Source organism: Eptesicus fuscus, chromosome 3 (assembly GCF_027574615.1).
Source record: "Eptesicus fuscus isolate TK198812 chromosome 3, DD_ASM_mEF_20220401, whole genome shotgun sequence".
Classification (NCBI taxonomy): Eukaryota; Metazoa; Chordata; class Mammalia; order Chiroptera; family Vespertilionidae; genus Eptesicus; species Eptesicus fuscus.
In genome coordinates this window covers 91,488,797-91,508,494 of record NC_072475.1, presented here as the reverse complement: position 1 = coordinate 91,508,494, position 19,698 = coordinate 91,488,797, and the positions used below count along the sequence as shown (strand labels likewise).

At 38.3% G+C, this 19,698-nt stretch overlaps 1 pseudogene; it reads left to right on the top strand.

Moving 5' to 3' along the window:
• Window positions 1-353: 353 nt before the first annotated feature.
• On the top strand, window positions 354-828 carry LOC129147520 (40S ribosomal protein S14-like; annotated as a pseudogene).
• Window positions 829-19,698: the final 18,870 nt, after the last annotated feature.

Here is a 19,698-nt window from a genome sequence, read left to right as displayed (position 1 = left end):
TCAACATATGCCTTTTACAGTTTATTCTATCCCTACAGCATTTTTTCCTGAGAGCTAAAATCATCTAGTATCAGTTTGTTTTTTCTTTTAACATGGTGAGAAGTTATATGTCTTAAAAACACTTGAAGCCCAAGCCAGTTTGGCTCCATGCATAGTGCTGGCCCCCACTCTGAAGGGTCGTGGGCTCAATTCTGATCAAGGGTATGTGCCTGGGTTGCAGGTTGCAGGCTCCATCCTAGCCCTGTTTGGGTACATGCAGAGAGCAATCAATGGATGTGTCTCACATCAGTGTTTCTCTCTCTTCCCCTCCCTACCACTCTCTCTAAAAATCAGTGGAGCTTTCTGGTGGTGGAGTCTGGGTGAGACACGCAGAAATGGCACCTCCCAAGGGGAAGGAAAAGAAGGAAGAACAGGTCATCAGCCTCGGACCTCAGGTGGCTGAAGGAGAAATGTATTTGGTGTCTGTCACATCTTTGCCTCCTTCAATTACACTTTTGTCCATGTCACTGATCTTATTGGCAAGGAAACCATCTGCCATGTGACTGGTGGGACAAAGGGAAAGGCTGACGGAGATGAGTTCTCTCCATACGCTGCCATGTTGGCTGCCCAGGGTGTGGCCCAGGGGTGAAAGGAGCTGGGCATCACTGTTCTTTACATCAAACTCCGGGTCACAGGAGGACATAGGACCAAGACCGCTGTACCAGGGGCCAGTCAGCTCTAAGAGCCCTTGCCCAGTCGGGAATGAAGATCGTACAGATTGAGAATGTCACCTCCATCACCTCTGAGAATACCTGCTGGAACGGGAATCACCGTGGTCACCATCTGTGAACAGGACTCCTCAAATTATTGTTTTCTGTTAATAAATGCCTTTGTGTCAGCTAAAAAAAAAAAAAAAAAAAAAAAAAAATCAATGGAAAAATATCTTTGGGTGAGGATTAACCAAAAACCACACACACAAAAAAACCTTGCATATGTTTTAAATGGGAGATGAAGTTGCTTTAATTTACTTTAATTTACCATGCTTATTTTTCTCTCTCCGTTTCCTATTTCCATTCATACATTGTACACTTTAAATGCTATGCCCTGCACATTCATCATATTCACTCCAACATGACAGACCAGTGCACAGAGCCTGGAATACAGAACTTGAACCTTCAGTACAGCCCCCTCTATGGATTTGATGTTAAGTTATTGGACTAATATATACATTTTTTAATATTCAATTCCATATTTTTTCTTCCTTTATATGACACTGGATATCAAAAACATACCAGGCAATATGCTAGCTACTAAAAATACAAAGGTGAATATAATGTCTTTGCTCAAATGATTTCACAAACTATTGGAAGGTGCACCCACATGAAACACAGAATTACAGTAAAAGTGATTTTTTGCGACTTTCATATCCTAGTTTTCATTCTACCTTATTGTGAGAGCAAAATATCAGTTGGCGGTCCCTGCACATCCCCCACTGGGGATCAAACGACAACCCGGATATGTGCCCTGACCTGGAATCTACCAGCATCCTTTCAGTGCACAGGACGATGCCCAACCAACTGAACCACACTGGCCAGGGCTGTCATTTTTCTTTAGCATCTTTTAATATAGGAAAAAAAATCATTATTTTTTTACATCATTGACTTGTTGAACAATTATAATTAATGATCTTATTAAATGACCCACATAAATTAAATGACACCTTTATGTGACCTTTATGGTGTCATTTAATGTATTGCTCTAACTCCTATATTTTCTATAAACCAGAAGTAAGATATAAAGACTAAGTGATTTGCATTCAGCTTTTGGCAGGAGCATTTTTTAGGTGGTGCTCTGTATAGTAATCTGCACCGGTCAGGGGACACGCAGGTCTGGTTGTCCTGGTATCAGTGGTGATCAGCTACTTCAGTAAGTGTCAACGTTCCTTCCATTACAAAGTCATGATTTTTTAAAAATTTGTTTCTCATCTTGATATCAGCAAGAAATCCTTGGAAGTGATACTTTTGATCTTTAAGAATAAGCATACCCCATTAACTTCTCAAAAAATGTTTTTTTAAGTACTTTGATGATGTGTGCCTGACATAATTATTATAGTAATAGTTGTAAAATTATAATTTGTAATTCTGTCTTTCCTTCATATGTCTTAACTAGAAATCACATATAAATTTTTTTTTGCATTAACCAGGGTTTTTTAACAATATAAAGTTTATTTCCTAGAGAAAAGGGAAGAAAATGCTTATTATTTTCATTTATAACCAATTTCTGAGTAAATTATTAGTGCACTTCATGTCCTAATATATAAAAACCAATCAAACAATGCAGGAGGAGAGATTGGAGAGACACACTTTAATCACCGCGGTGGGCTTAGAGAAAATGAATTCAAATTCTAAGCAAAGCTACAAGCAGCACTTCCCTTTTTATTAAGGAGCCAGCCCTATGTGCACTTAGTGGTTATCTCGCAGCTGGCCTTGAAAACAACACAGTTCTATCCAATTAAAAAATGCACCTGGCATGGCATAGAGATTATGGGCATATCTAGTGTCTGGCCTACAAGGTCAGGCAGCTAAGTTTATCTTCAAAAAATTCCAAACAGTAGTTTTACAAAATAGGAGTTTTCCTTCTCACTATAATATACAGAAATAAAATTTTGAATAACCATAGTGATATCCTAACTAGAACAATAAATTCAGTAAGGTTTAAGTACCTTATGTTTCTTTTCTTTGTAAACATTTCCTTTAAAGATGTATAGCCAAAATATTATGTTCTAAATCTTGTTGAAATAATTTGTCTGTGTAGTTATATTATGAACATGGAATATTTGTTTTAGTTTGTCCTCAATTTTTAAGACTGCATTTTTATGTAAGTTAATTTGTAACACATAAAAAGTTTTCATGTTTTAATTCAAAATAAATAACAATATATGCTCAGAAACATGTTACTTCCTTTACAATCTTCTGCCTCTGTTCTGTGCCTTTTTGAATAAATAAGCATTTATATAAGTTTTTGTTTTGGTCTTTCAGTGTTTTGTTTGTGCATTTTTCTTTAAAAATATTAATATACATATTACTATAATATATGCTATATTCTACTTGTTTTTCTCCTGTTGACTCAAAGCTGAATGTTTATTTATTGTGGAAAATATACAAATAAACAGTGCTTAATATAATCACAAGTTTAATAAGTTCAAGTCAGAAGTTACTTGATATTGTAACTGAGAATAATGGATGACGGGGATACTTATACAGATATTCTGGGAAGGTGCCTATGGGTAAATGATATTAATTCTGTGAGCTGAAAAATGAAAAGAATCCAGTTGTGTAAAAACCAGAGAGGAAGATGAGTCTGGCACATCCTAGAAATTGAGCGCCAGCCAGTGAATTTGAAAATTAATGGTAAGGAAGGAAAGGAATTAAGTTGGAAAGTGGAAAAATAGGAAGAGGTTTAGTATGCCAAGAAAAATGAATCTTTATTTTATTTGAAATACAAAAGAAAGTGACAGAATGGTTAGGGCAGAGAAGTAACATGATCTCATTTATGTTTTAAAATAATGACTGCTGTTTAGAAGATTGGAGAACAACAAAGATTAAAACTATATTCTATATTACCTCCCTTCTACCTTATTATTTGTTCATTTCTGTTTTCTTCCTGGGTTTTAGTTTGATTTGCCATAACAGTGCTACAAAAGCACTTTCGTCCTCTGCATGCTTCAACCTTTTTGAAAGCTTTTCTGACATAAAGGCACAGTTGATCTCTCCTTTCATGTGTCTCTATTTCATACAATTTACCATTATTATAACATCTATCTTTTTCATTTTGTAATTGTGTGTTTATAAGCCATTTGTCCTATGAATACATGAGTAATCTGAGAGGATAGTATAGTAATTATCTTTGAGACCACAATAGCCAGCATATTCATAACACATCTAGTGTTCCATTGAATTTTTTAAAATAAGGTAAAAAATGGATGATGTTAACATAAATCTTCACAAACATTCAATTATTAAAATTCTATTTTAAAAACTATCTATATATATAAAAGCCTAAGCAACCGTTATGACCGGTTGACTAGTTGCTATGACATGCGCTGACCACCAGGGGGCAGACGCTCAATACAGGAACTACCCCCTGGTGGTCAGTGTGCTCCCACAGTCAACCTCCTGTGGCCGGCCAACTTCCAGCGGTACCTCCCCCTGGCTGGCTGGCCCCAACTGGCCCTTATCGCCATCCAGGCAGAGGGACCCCACCTGTGCAAAATTTGTTCACCGGGCCTCTAGTAGTCTCATAAACTTGCTAGTAGAAGACAATTCAGTTCTTCTGGATACTGTACCCTATCTTTTTACTAGTCAAATTCTAATTTACTTCCATATTTTATATGAAATTGAGGAGACAGATGGAAGCTAGGTAGACGGGGATGGGCCATGGGCAGGGGGAGGTGTGGAGTTGGGGAAGGGGAGGAGAACCAGGGTACCCAGCTAGGTGGAGTTACTAAAACAATCCAACTGGGCAGGAGAAGTAACCTTTAAAATGAAGGGGTGGTGCTAAGACAGGCAGCTTGCAAATAACCCATCACAAGGCAGTGAGGCACATAAACCAATCCCAAGGATGTTCCTGAGGCAGAATTCTTTGAAAAGACCAATCAAGAACTAGCAAGGCTGTATCTACCCCTAAACAAAAAGCATGAGTTTCCTCTAATCTCTCTCTCTCTCTGGCTCACACTGGGTTCCACAGGATATGCTCCCCTGCACCCATGTGGCTTATGGACATGTGAAATTCTACACATGGACTCATGGACTTTAATTAGCTTGGATACTGAACTACACCTAGCTGGAACATGGAATAAAAGTGTTAGGGGCAAAAATAGAATATTGGGGACTAGCTATGGTTATGGGAAATATTAATCATGCTCTATTAACTATGTGTTGGTTAAAGAAAGGACATTATGACTTGGCTGGGAGTTGTATGCCCCCAGGACCTGGAAGTCAACCTTGGAATGCTGTCCATTATCATTTAAGAACTGCCTGTTATCTATCATGGAAAGATTAACAGTCTTGTTGCCCAACCAATGGAGTCCCACCCCAGCCTTCTACTTCCCCTTGCCTGTAATCCCTACTTACCCATGTAATCCTTGTCCTACCCTACATAAGCAGGTGGTTTATGAGGGCTGCTGTTCCCCCTTACTGCTGGCAGTATTGGAATAAATGCTCATATAGGATTCAACCCTGTGTCTGCTTAATTGGCTCAAGTAGTGACAGGCAGTCCAGACCCATTGACTGTCTGGTTACAGAAGCTCTGGACACTAGCCTCATTTGGATCCCCAACTGCAACTTTTCTAGAACTGGCTTCTCTCAATAAACTTTGCTTCCGCTAACCGTTTTTGTCCAGGAATCCATTCTTTGGTTTGGCAAGTCAACGAACTCTGATTCAAACACCACATTTCCATTTCAAAATCAAAACTCACCTTTATGAAAACATTTGAAAACCATTTATCTTTAAGCTTTTATAACATTTTTTTGGAAGAGTTTGTATTCCATTTTACCCTATTATAAAGTTACTGGTGTGTGTGTGTGTGTGTGTGTGATATTCCCTACAGTAAGCAAACCTGAAGATAAGAACCATTTCTTCTTCATCCTATTGTATTTTACAGTCTATGAGGAAAAACAAATGAGTCTATTTCTCTCCTTAGACCCTATTGTTTTCCTTAATTTTTCTATTGTGTTCTCAAACTATCCCTACCATCTGACCAGGATGGCCTTAATGGTACCCTCAGCTTGACTGAACTTTAGACAGGTTTCTTCCTGACCACCCTTATCTGAGAAAACTTTCAATTATAAATTCCACTGTCCTCCTGTTAACATAAAAAACCATTGAAACCTGTAAAGAATTTTTGTGAGTTTATTTGAGCCAAACTGTCAACATATGCTGGGAAGCTGAACCTCAGTGAATTGAGATAATGCTCTGGAGATTGGCGGGTTACATTTGTATTTATACATTGCAATCAAAGGAAAGGGACGTAGGTGGGTTACATGAAATCCATTGGTGATAGATTAGAGAGGCGGGAGAAAGTAAAGCGGGGGCGGGGGGGGGGGGACCCCTGGGATTGGATAAAAAGTAAAATGATGGACACATACTTAGGTGGGTGCAGGAACAATAAACATGATTGAAGGAATTTGTGGTATCTGTCCTGGTGCCCAGCACAATAGATTGTGCCCCAAAAAGGGAAGTTACAAGTTACCTAGACATTTCAAATGGTATGTAATTATAGATGCAAAAAGACAGATCGACTCAATTAAGATAAATGTTGACCTTGTCAGTGAAGATACTGGCCTAGGAGGTGACTACCCACCATAACTGCTTTCAGTTAAAATTTTATTTCAGACCATCCTTTGTGGTTTCTTTAGGTCTCTGAGTCTGCAAGACTGCCATGCAGGCCTTCCCTGAGCCTGTCAGGTTAGCATGTGGCCCCTTTCATCCATACTCCTTTGGAGATGTAAATCTTCTCCCAGCCTCCAGACAGTTTAAACCCCAGAGATATCTTTTTCAAGGACCTAGGAGACATCCCTTTGAAATGCAATTATAAAAAAATATAGCACTACTGTCCTGTCTCTGTAGGAGGGCAGGAATAAATACAGATGGCCTATCACATCTAGTGTTTCTCTACTAGATCACCTCAAAGTTTAAAACCCTCTGCCTTTTGTTTTCCAAGAGTTGACTTTAATCTCTCTTCTCTTACAGTAGTCTTGAATAAAATCGTCTTTGCCTACTTAACTCAGAAGTAGTTTTTGACACATTCCTCTTCTAAATGTCCAGCTGCAGATTACTGTCTTCCTGTTGGTGTCTGATACTGGGATAGGCAGACATAGTGAGAAACAAGTCTTCTGTTATTTTTTTCATTTGTTTTTCAGGTTTTTTGTGGTAAATTCAAACAATTTGTGCCTATACCATGGGGATAATGGTTCCTTTCTCTCTTCCACCAGGTTTACCAATGAGTTTGTGCTACACCATGGGCGGAATCATGTCCCTGTCCTTGTGCATTTATCTACTTAAACAACTTAAATCTGAATCAACCTACTATGGTAAAGTGGAAATTTCAGGTGACCATATGAACTCTATTCTGAATGTACTGTACTCTTCTATGAGACTTTTACATAAAATTAAAATAAGGATGACAAGCTTTATATCTTCATTTATCAGACGAGGCTGCGACTTATGTGACTTGGCCAAAGTAGAGCCAAGATTAGCCTCATATTAATTCCCTTTCCCCTCTGACAGAGTCACTATTGAGGAGAGGGTTTCTGTAGCCTAATATGATTTCAGGACAAACTTGGTTCAAATTTTCTTCAGGAAAAACAAATTTCTAAGACCGATTGATTGAAAACACCATAATGACATTGATACAATTTACTGATTTTTAAATTCTAATGAATAAACTTTAAAATACTGAAAATCAGCCTACCTCTGAAATGAATTCATCATTTACTTAACCTTTAATGAAGACTGATAATAACACATTGGAAGAAAAATAACACAAAATTGCCTAAAAACTGCAGGGTGTCTTCATTGTTCTTGCTTTGTTTTTAATTGAAAACAAAACAGGAGCAAACAAATGCAAATTTGAGCACCAGAATAATGTCCAACCACAGAAACATGGGGAAAAATGCTACTCCCCACAAAAAAAAAAAAAAAAAAAAAAAAAAAAACAGACTGAAAACTATTTTTTTCTAATAAATTACATACTAAAGAAATAATGACAAAAATCATTCTGTCACTGTGTATTATTTAAATTCCCTGTATAAGACTAGAGTAAGTGAACACTGAGTCTTGGAAATTAAAATCCTCTCTTTTTTATTTTATTTCTTCTTTGATCATCCTAGCTACTCAAACAATCTCTTTCTATGATGAATTTGTCAAATGATATGTTTTTCTCCTCTCTGAAAAAACTTCATAAGGGATGTTTATTATGACACGTGTACAGTTGATTACTAATTTTTCCTGTGGTTAGTAAAAGACACACACTTTTAATCTTTTTACTTTGTTTTCTTTTTTCTGCTTTATGTATACAGTTTGCCTTGGATCAATCCTCGGGTGAGAGATACCAACCTTCTACCCAAGTAGTAAAAAATCTGCATATAAGTTAAGATGGCTCTCTGCATATGTGGATTCCCACCAGCAGATCAAACATAAATAGGTAATGCAAGTACAGACATGGTAGATGAGTTATCTCTAAGCTATGAATCATTTGTTTTCCATTTACATAGAAGTAGGAGTGTACTTCTTCCCCACTGATACTGCTTTTGGCCATGTACATTTATTTGGTTTCATGGTAAGTGGACTGTACTTTAGGCTTGGGCATGTCATATGTTTTAGCCAATGGGCTATTAACTGGTGTGACATAAGCAAAACAAAATCTGCATGCATGGCGAGGTACTCATTTCTGTGCTTCTGGCATCATCTGAAGCAAGAAATGTCTTAGGTGGCCCACTCATCCAAGAAGGATTAGAGATATGTGCAACATACCTGGACTCAATCTGTAGCTTAGACTCAAGCTCAATTCAGCCCAGCTTACAACAACCTCAGCCAACCCACAGGTATCTGAAATAGAATAAATGATCATTGTTTAAAGGTGTTAAGTTTTGGGGTGGTTTATATGCAGCTAACTGATACAAGAATGTACAAAAATTAAAAAGCTACAGTGAAAAGTCACTTTCCTTACTACCCCTTTCTCTACGAGTAGAGTCCTTGACCAGAAAGTAAACACTATTATTAATTGCTTCTGTTTATTGAAGATATTCTATACATATATGAACAACTATATACTTATAGATAGACACACACATTTCAAAAATACATTATTGTTTACATATACTATTCTATATTGTTTTTATTGATTTGAGAGAGAGATCAATTTGTTGTTCCACTTATTTATGCACTTATTGGTTGATTCTTGTATGTGTCCTGACTGGAGATTGAATATGCAATATCAGGTTGACACTCTAACCAACTGAGCTACTATTTTGACTTCTTTTACTTTCTATATCTTCCATATCTGTACATAATAATTTGCTTCATTCTTTTTAATTCCCTAGTTGTAATCTATTTATGAAACTGTCATAACATATTAAAGTATACTTCATTTCTGGACATTATAGATAATTTCTAAACTTCCTATAATGTCCTATTTATTCCAGCATGAGTCCCCAATTTGAAAATGTTATCTTCTATTATTACTTTTTTTTAGCAGTAGTGGATTAATACTATTTTGTCTTCTAAAAAGGGCTGTATATCTACACTATCTCATTTAATCTTCAAAATTATCTTATGAAGTATGTATGACCACTATTTTCTTATTTTACTGTGGCAGAATGAAGTTAATTGTCAGGGGTTTTGTTACAGCATTACAAAGGGTTCAGCAATCTGGAGAAAGGCTGTACATAGATTAAATAAGAGTCCAAAGAGAAAGACTATTTTGAAAGGCATTGGGGGTCAGAGGAGCTTCAGCTAAAGGAGCTAAAAGTTCTCCTTATCTCAGGACCCTTGCTTTTTATTAACATAATTTGTCCTAAGGCAAGGTGGAGATAATATACTTCAAAGGATAGGTTACAAAAGCATTGTCAGATTGGGGAATAGCCTTCGGCTGTTCAGGTGTTTGGCCAACAGGAGGCAATAACATGTAAATTGAGATGCACTGAGCTGTCTGGCAGCAATCATCCTATTCAGGTTTGGGGGAAGTGCCTTTCAGCCATTCCAACAGGTGATTACATATGTGACTCAGCCCTTGTTGAATCCCCAAGTTTCATCAACCTTTTGATGAAACTCTTGTAATTATGACATGCTGGAATTGGTTTCCAGCAGTTAATATGTCAAACCAACTAGTTAGGTGATGTGACTGGAACTCAAACTCAGGTTCTCTGTTATAGAATATTGCCTGACCCACTGAGGACTTGTTGAAAATGCAGAGGGTCCAATGCTTGCTAACTCGAACTCCATTCCAAATAAAAATCATGAGAGTTCTCTTTCTGCATGATAGGACAGAAGTGGAAGTTAAACAAGCAGGGATATAGTAAAATCGTTCAATATTAATTCATTTACTCAATGCCTACTGTGCATTTAATAACCACAAAGCATTGTGATATGTATTGCACCTATCCTGAAATATATATTCCAAAATAAGCAAGAATTTCTTTTCCCTCCCATCTCTGTGGTTTGTTTAAAATGTGGTGTTCAACATAATATTTGATCAAAAAGGAAAGCAATTAAACTGTTCTGCAACCAGGCTTGGGAATTTTAGTTGAGTGAAATTCAGAACATAGTTTTCAACTGTAATGAAAGATTCATAAAACAATTCTAACTCCCAAATAAAAAAGGAGAAATTTAAAGAAAATTAGTCATGAGTTTCAGGAACATTTTTATATTATCCATGTATACTCAACAAATGACAGAACCATGTATTGAATCCTCATCTAGCAAGGTTCAAATCCTTTCATTTATTTATACACTGATTCTAGAACTAAGTACAAAATGTAAATGTAAAGACTCCTAAATGAGACATAAACTTCTCTTCATTTTCCTTTTCTTCATACTGAAGGTAAATTATTTAAGTGTCCTGTTTTTGGTATATGAAGTAACCTGACTTTAGGTATATTAATATGATAAAGTAGGATATGTTTACAGTGAAGATCAGTTTTCCCTTGATATGTAAAATTATTTCTCAGGGCCTGAAGAACGAACCTCACTCTTTTCTTTTCTTTTTATTTCTTTTTTTTTTTTTTTTTTTGCCACTGCACTTATAGGATTCACCAAATATTGTGTAAAACTTTAATCTAGTGATGTATGTACTTATAGTAAGAAACAAAACACATAGAATATTCAGATGTTTACAAATTTTAAATTGCTAATTTATATAAAATAAAATAAAAATGTAATATTAGTGTCCAAAACATTCACAGTAGAAAATATGAAACAGGTTTCAGTTACCAGTAAAGAACTATAAGAGTCTTGCTATTTTATAAAATAAAGAACTTTTCAAAATTTTTCTAAATCTATTTATTTCTCAAATAAACAACTTCTGTTTGCTTTCAAATTTTAAATATTGCCAAGTCACATCAACTGGGAGTAGGAGATTTAATTCAAGTGTGTTTACATGATCTTTGCATAAATAATTAACAAAATAGAAGATAAACTAACAAAACACAAAGGCTAGCTATAATGTGGCAATAATGTAGTATAAACTGATATGTAAAAACAATACAACTTTAAGGTATCCTAAAACCTTATATTAGGCTAAGTAAATTTAAGCACAATCCAATATAGTAAAAAGGTAATATGCAAATTGTCCTCTTAACTGGGAGTTAGACCAGTTAAGAGGACAACCCAATCAGGGCAGGCCAGCTAGACCCCACCAGTACACAAATTTGTGCACCAGGCCTCTTGTTAATAATATATCTAAATCTACCTCTCTCAGAGTAGAGACTTTATTACAATTGCTTAATTACACACATGTTTACAACTTATTAATATTTCTAAAATATAAAGAAACTGCATATTGTTTTAACAATTCAGAAGTTTTAAAAAGTCATGAAGCAATAGGTAGAAAACAATTTTAAAGTAATTATTTTACAATGATATTAAATTGATTAAAATTCCACATAATTATAGGGTTTATCTATGCATTTTAAACTAACATCAAAATTTATTTCTTGGGAAAATAATATGTAGGTTCCTCAAAAAGCTAAAAATACTATCCAGCAATTTTACTTCTGCTATATATCTATAGGAAATGAAATCAGTATCTTGAAAAGATATCTGCATCTGATGTTCATTGCTGCATTATTGACAATAGCCAAGACATGGAAACACCTAAATGTTCATCAATGAATGAATAGGTAAAGAAAATGTGATATGCACATAAAATGAAATATTATTCAGCCATAGAAAAAGAAGGCAATTTTTCCATTGGCAACAACATGGATGAATCTTGAGGGCATTATGGTAAGTAAAATAAGTCAGACATGGAAAGATAAATGTTCTGTGATTTTGTTCATATGTGGAACATAAAAAAAAAAAACAAAACCACAAAAAAACCCACACACACACAAACAAACAAAAAAACAAACTTATGAAAAAAGAGAACAGATTGGTGTTTTCCAGGGGTGGGCGGCAGGTTACGTCTTTTTAATGTAATGTCAAACCAGATAAGGCACTTAGTCACTTCTGATTTGCCTATCTTGATGCATTGTTTATGCACATGTCTTTATGAACTTCATGAATGTGGGTGACTTGACTGAGTTTTGGTGGAATGGGGCTAAATATCATATTGATGAAAATTTAAATGAGAAGTTAGATATAAACTCAGTCAGTGCCTTTCTTACTGCTGATTCTCATACATTGCATCTTAGCCACTTTACCACCCCCCAAATGGTTCAATTTTATTTACAAACTAGAGGCCCGGTGCATGAAAATTCATGCACTGGAGGTGCGGGGGGGGGGTCCCTCAGCCTGGCCTGCCCCTCTCAGAGTCCAAAATCCTTCAGGGGCAGGAGGCGACTCAGCAATCAGGGGAAGGCGATGTCCCATCACACCTCTGCTGCTGCCACTGCCGGAAGCGCAAGCCTCAGCCGGCCCTGATTACCTGAGCCTCGGGTGGCCTTGGGCGGCTAGGCAGCCACCATCTGAGGCTTGCCTGCACCTCGGGCATCGGCTGAGCAGCAGCCATCCAAGGATTGCCTGTGCCTTGGAGCAGCCCTGGGTGGGCTGAGGGGACTGGGGGACTCCGGAGGCAGGTGCACGGAGCAGCTGGACTCGCCTGGGGGTGGGGTGGGCCCGGCCGTGCCGCGCCTGCCACCCAGGCGGGACTGAGGGGTTCTGGGAGCTGTCATCTTGTGGCTGTGGGCACCACCATCTTTGAGGGCATGGCAGTTGATCAGTCAATTAGCATATTCCCTCCTTATTGGCTGTGGGCACCACCATCTTTGTGAGGGTGTGATGGTCAATTAGCATATTTCTTTATTAGATAGGATATTTTCAGTATTATTGTTCTCCAACTCCTGCTAACAATCCTTCCTCAATAGAACTGATGTCATTGTGGATGGCAAAAAGCACAATGTTAGGCACCTGAACTAAAGCATTAACTAGCATTAAATTTCATCATCAGAAATTTATTTCCTTTAAAATAAATTATTTATTAATTGGTTTTAGAAAAAGAGAAGGAAGAGGGAGAGAGAGAGATAGAGATCTGTTGTTTTATTTATTTACTAGAGGCCCGGTGCACGAAATTCGTGCACGGAGGGGGGTTGTCCCTCAGCCCAGCCTGTACCCTCTCCAATCTCGGACCCCTCAAAGGATGTCCGACTGCCCGTTTAGGCCCGATCCCACCAGGTGGGATCGGGCCTAAACGGGCAGTCGGACATCCCTCTCATAATCCAGGACTGCTGGCTCCCAACTGCTTGCCTGCCTGCCTTCCTGATTGCCCCTAACTGCTTCTGCCTGCCAGCCTGATCACCCCCTAATCACTCCCATGCCAGCCTGTTTGCCCCCAACTTCCCTCCTCTGCTGGCCTGGTCACCCCTAACTGCCCTCTCCTGCAGGGTTGATCACCTCCAACTGCCCTTCCTTGCAGGCCTGATCCCTCTCAACTGCCCTCCCTTGCAAGCCTGGTCCCTCTCAACTGCCCTCCCTTGCAGGCAGGGTGCCTCCCAACTGCCCTCCCTTGCAGGTCGGGTGCCTCCCAACTGCCCTCTCCTGCTGGCCATCTTGTGGTGGCCATCTTGTGTCCACATGGGGGCAGGATCTTTGACCACATGGGGGCAGCTATATTGTGTGTTGCAGTGATGATCAATCTGCATAGTACTCTTTTATTAGATAGGATGCATTCATTGGTTTTCATTGGTTGATTTTTGTATATGCCCTGACCAGGGATGGTACCCACAACCTTGGCATACCAACTGAGACCCAGGCAGGGCAATAATTTATTTATTACAATACTTTTTGAAGTCAATATTTTTATAGTTATTAGGTCTTTAACATTTTCTGTCATTAGATAACATTAAGAAAATCAAAGCACACACACACACACACACACACACACACACACACACAAATAAAACAGAAGCAAGCCTTGGCTCACTTGGCTGAGCATCATTCCACACACCCAGAGGTCACCAGTTCATTCAAGTTCGATTCCTGGTCAAGGCATATACCCCAGTTGCTGGATCAGTCCCCAGTAGGGGGGCGTGAAGGAGGCAGCTGATTTATCTATGTTTTTCCCTTTCCTTTCCTCTCTAAAATCAATAAAAACATATTTTTAAAAAACAAACCAACAAGAAAACAAGCCACAAACAAGGACTCCAGAAGCAATATCCATCTAACAAAAAAATGGATGTTTTGTTTGTTTGAGTTTCTTCCCATTTGTCCCAATTAAAATTTTGCTTTGAGATGAAAGTACTTCAACCTAAAATGAATCAATTTACAAATTGTTAGGTAAATAACCATATAGGACATCTGAGTCCATGGTAGAAATTGTAAAAGTTCATGAAATACTAACTTTTGGGTAACACTTGCCTGTTACAAAGACAGTTCACTTTATTTTTTTAAAGAGAAATTCTGCTTCCAACTGCTAAATTTTCCTCCAGCTACACTTACATAATATGATTTAAAATTAACGTTTGCTTCAGAATTTTTAAAAAGCAAGTGTCAGAGAAAACACAATGTAGTATGCGATGCTCATCATTTGATAAAAGGAAACATGCCGCTTCGCTGGGAGTGTTGAAACTTCTACTTCTGCTGATTCCACAAACTTTTCATTGCATTATTTCTTTTGAAATGGCACTAGACTACATAATATATGATACCTTCAGCATTAGATTAACAAAAACAACGGCCATTTCATAGGGTTTCTTAATTTCAGTTTCTGCAAAGAAGAAAAAATATTTTAAGAAATAGAAAAAAGTCTGTTCTAGACCTCAAATTACTGAGGCATAAATCATGGGCGTGATGGTTTGGGCTTAGAAAACTAAGGGCTGCTAATAATAGTGGGCTGTTAATATAAAAAATGAGAAAGAAAAATGGACTCTATTTTGGATTGTCGGATTCAATGAAGGATGTCCATGTGATAGGTGCACCAAAGGGGGTGAAATGTAAAATATGTCTTCAAAAGTAGACTTTCTAAATAAAACAATTAAATATTGTGCATTTTAAAATTGCCAAAATAATGATTTAATTTTAAATATAGATGGTGTTAACTTGAGATCAAGAATTTAAAAAACAGACTTTTACTGTGCAGGTAGGCGATTTGTTGCTTGGAGTCTCTAGAATTTCTTAGGTAACTAAATCTAGTCACCATCAAGTAAATTGACTAATTCAAATATACTGTATATCTGAGTAAATTCAATATTCACCATATAGTTCTGCTTCAGTTGGGAAATATATCTAATATATATATATATATATATATATATATACATATATATACACATATATATAACATATATATATATTACATATATATATTTATATATATTTATATATTTATATATATTTTATATGTATATATAGAAATATATATAAATACATATATATATATATATAAATACAAATATATATATATATATATATATATATATATATATATATATATATATTTGTTTCACCCACTGCTTCAGTCTGTCATAATTGCAAATATTTGAAAGTTTCTAGGGATTGGGGAGCAGCCAGCTAACATGATGGGGCGTCTATAGAATATGAAGAATCAGAGAGTAGAGTTCAAGCTTGTGTACCTATACCTTCAGCATCTGATGTCCTGCTAATCTGTTCTCTTGGTACAAGTCATTCCTGGTGATGGTTATGATGGCAATATATTTGTCTATGCTCTGAATGGTAATGGGGACATACTAGTAGAGTTTACTTTTCTTATCATGGCTGAACTTTTTGCCCTCCTATTTGGACTCCTGCTGCTTGTATGCCCTTCATTCTTCAATTTATCCATAAATGTGTTGCCCCTCACCAGGAGACTGTCAAGCAAGTTATTGTATAACCATTGCAGACTTGGTAATGAGATTTTGGAAGAATTTTTAATAAAATTGGAAAAAATTAATTATGCAAAATTAAATACAATATACTAGATTCAAATATGTATAAGCAATATATTCATTCAGTTGATAATTATTTTGATAAACACTATTATCAGATACTATTCTAATAGAAGATGGAGATATTCGGGTAACCAAAACAAATGAAATCACCTATCATCCACCTACCCATCTACCTGCCTACCTACCTACCTACCTATCCAACTCTATCAGTCAGCTGTTACTGTGCAAAAAACACCTATTGAACTCAGTGACAATAAACAAAATACACAACTTTTACCATCAGAGCTTTGCTTTTATATTTGCAGATCACCTAGAGCTTTGTTAATGTAGGCGGGCCCTTCTGAACAGTTGCAGATCCAACTACAGAGGGCACTACAAGCTATCTAGAAATCTGGACAAGAAATATTTCCTGTGTTGGTATTATTGGGCTCCCCAACATAGAAGCTGAGAGGAAACCCCAGAGAAGTTTCCAGATATACTTTATTAAGCTTATGCTGGAGCACAAGGGCAGCAGCACAGAGGTCAGGATGGTCCTCTCACCTGGCTTGGGGGTGGCTGTGCTTGGCTGCATTTATAAGCTGGGAATGAAGTAGGCTTGTGTGAAAAGGCGGGCTTTTGGAAAATGGCAGACTTAAGGAATTTTCCATTTCTGGTTGGGTGACTCCCTTTCCCAGCTGTGTTGCAGGGTAGCTATGTTCGCACTTGCTCTGTCGGCCACAAGAGGACACTGCTCATTCTCCCCACCCCCCCCAGACCCCCACTAGGAAGGTCACACAGCGGTCCAACCTTGATCAACTGCACCTGCGGATCAGTAGTTTAAACGAGCAGTTAGAAGAAAGATAAAATTGGCTACCAATGCGTTTTTTGAGTAAGGAGTGGAGGAGTGGTGACATTTTTGTACTTCGGTGCTCCTTCTGGCCATGGGGTGTCTTGGGGATCCTGGGCCCATAGCATTCCCTTCCTTGTGAATATAACACCAGCAATATTTCATTACCCAGGCATTAACAATTGATTGTATATTGAAGTTTTTCTGAAATTCACCAAACCAGTCTCTCTGTACCTGCTGAGAGACACTAGCACCGCTCGTCAGAATAATATTTTACTTCCAGCTCTTTTCAACTAAATTATTTTTTATCAGCTGAGTAATTCTAGTACCAAAAGGTTTGTATCCAAGCTCTACAGAGCCGTACATCACAGACCCTAAGGCACCAACCTTCTCATGAGGTCTTTCCTTCAAACTCCTTTAACTATCTCAACATCTTTCCTTTTTACCCTCCAGCCTTAAGTAAGGTAACTATTACCACAGCTATTATCTCCATGATAAAGTAGTATCCCCCTTGTTTTTAATTTGCCTCCAATAGCTAGCTATTGAGATTAATTTACATCAAATTATCTATTAAAACAACTGATGTGTTTTGTGTTTCTTGACTAGATTCTGAGTTATATTTCAGTGGCCAAAGCAAATCACATCACAAACCAAGTCCAATATCTGTGGAGTGGGACTATATACTCTTCATCTGCTAAGGAATTCAAACCATCACATTATAATCTATCAACTAATCTATACTCTTCTAGTATTTTTTCCTCATTTGTGTGTCCTATTAAGGAAATGATTAAAAATACTTTTGTGTGCTGTTGAAGGAAATAATTCAACATACCCACTGTTTTTACATTCATTTATATTTTCTCTATTTTTCATTTGTGCAAACTTATGATAGTAACAACAGCTTACATTTATTCAATGCTTACCGAGTACAGGCACTGATGTCTAATCTTTATAACAATCTTATGAAAAAGGTAATCTTATCATCCCTAATCTATACTAATAATAGACAAATATGTAAATTGACTATTACTCTGAGACATCCACAGCCAATAAGGAGTGAGTATACAAATTAACCCACCAAAATGGCGAGCCTGTGGGCAGTGCAGGTGCTGAGCGGCTGGGGCGTGACTCTCGGCTGCTCCGGGCCTACATGTGCAGGCGCCGAGAGGCCGGGGGCAGGGTGGGACGCCCGTCCACCCTTCGCGTAGCCAGGGTAACATGGCAGGCATCCCCAGGACCCCACCCGCTCTGAGCCTGTAGCCAGTGCATTCGCTGGTGCCAAGTGGCCGGGGTTTCGGGGACACCACTGGAGTGTCTGGTCCTGTCAGCCCGGCCTGGGGATGGCTGGAGTTTGCAGTCCTTTTGGTTTCTGCATCCCCTGGACCAGAAGTGGAAACCAAGAGCGCAGGGAGCACCAGGAATTCTGGGAATTGTAGTTCTGGTGGCAGCCCCTGGACCTGAAGCAGAAGCCCAGAGTGCGGGAGCACCAGGAATGCTGGGAATCATAATTCTGGTGGCAGACTTGTTTCGGGAACTCCTAGACACTAGAGCAAAGTGAGCCTGGAGCAAGTTACTGTTGCGGGTGGGGGATGGAGGGAAAGCAAAGGTGAGAGACATAAGTAAAGTCAGAGTGTCGAGAAAAAATTAAAGGGAAGATATCCTGCAACTTCTAGGAAATCTCCACCAATGGAGCAAAGAAAAAAAACGACCTCTATTATTCTGTGAACAACAAACCAAACTGGGTTGGGGTCTCAGACAATTCGCTCATATGATTGCAAAGACAGACAGAAACTCCCAGATTGGAGAGGGCTCCCCTGAGGGCTCCCAGATTGGAGAGGGTGCAGGTTGGGTTGAGGGACCCACCTCCCCATGCACGAATCTTCATGCACCAGGCCACTAGTATAAAAATAAGAAAACTGAGTTTGAGAGCTGTTAATTAGCCCAAGATCCCACATTTTTTATTTGGTATAGTCAGGATTCAGAAACAATGATATTTTGGCAGAACTCATATGCTCAACTATCACAAAATAACTGGTTCAAAATGAAATTTTACTGGAAATAATAGTCACTTGATTTTAACTGCCTGCCTAATCCTTTGGGTAATTACACATTTATACAGTACATATTCAGAAATGCTAATTTCTATAAAAATTATCTGGGTTGAAACCATGTTTTCCTGTGTACCAGAGAATACAGGGGAACATACATTGACTTGTTTACAATATAAGTGTGTGTGTGTGTGTGTGTGTGTGTGTGTGTGTGTGTGTGTGTTTGTGCACCTGGTTCATGAATTCTTGCACCAGTGGGGTCCCTTGGCCTGGCCTGCAGGATCGGGCTGAAACCTGCTCTCCGACATCCCCTGAGGGGTCCCAGATTGCGAGAAGACACAGGCCAGGCCAAGGGACCCCACTGGTGCATAATCAGGGTCAGGGAGGGAAGTGGGAGGTTGACCAGTTGGGGAGGGACCGCAGGAGGGCTCCAGGGCATGTCCAGTCCATCTCGCTCAGTCCTGATTGGCCAGACCCCAGCAGCAAGCTAACCTACTGGTCTGTGTGTCTGCCCCCCTCATGGTCAATACACATCATAGCGACTGGTTGACTGGCCAACTGTCTGCCCCCTGGTGGTCAGTGCACATCATAGCGAGCAGTTGAGCAGCCTTAGCATATCATTAGCATATTATCCTTTGATTGGTTGAATGGCCGACCAGATGACCAGACACTTAGCAAATTAGTCTTTTATTATATAGGATTCTTTTAAGCATACATTGTTAAAAAAGATCTTTGAAAGTCACAA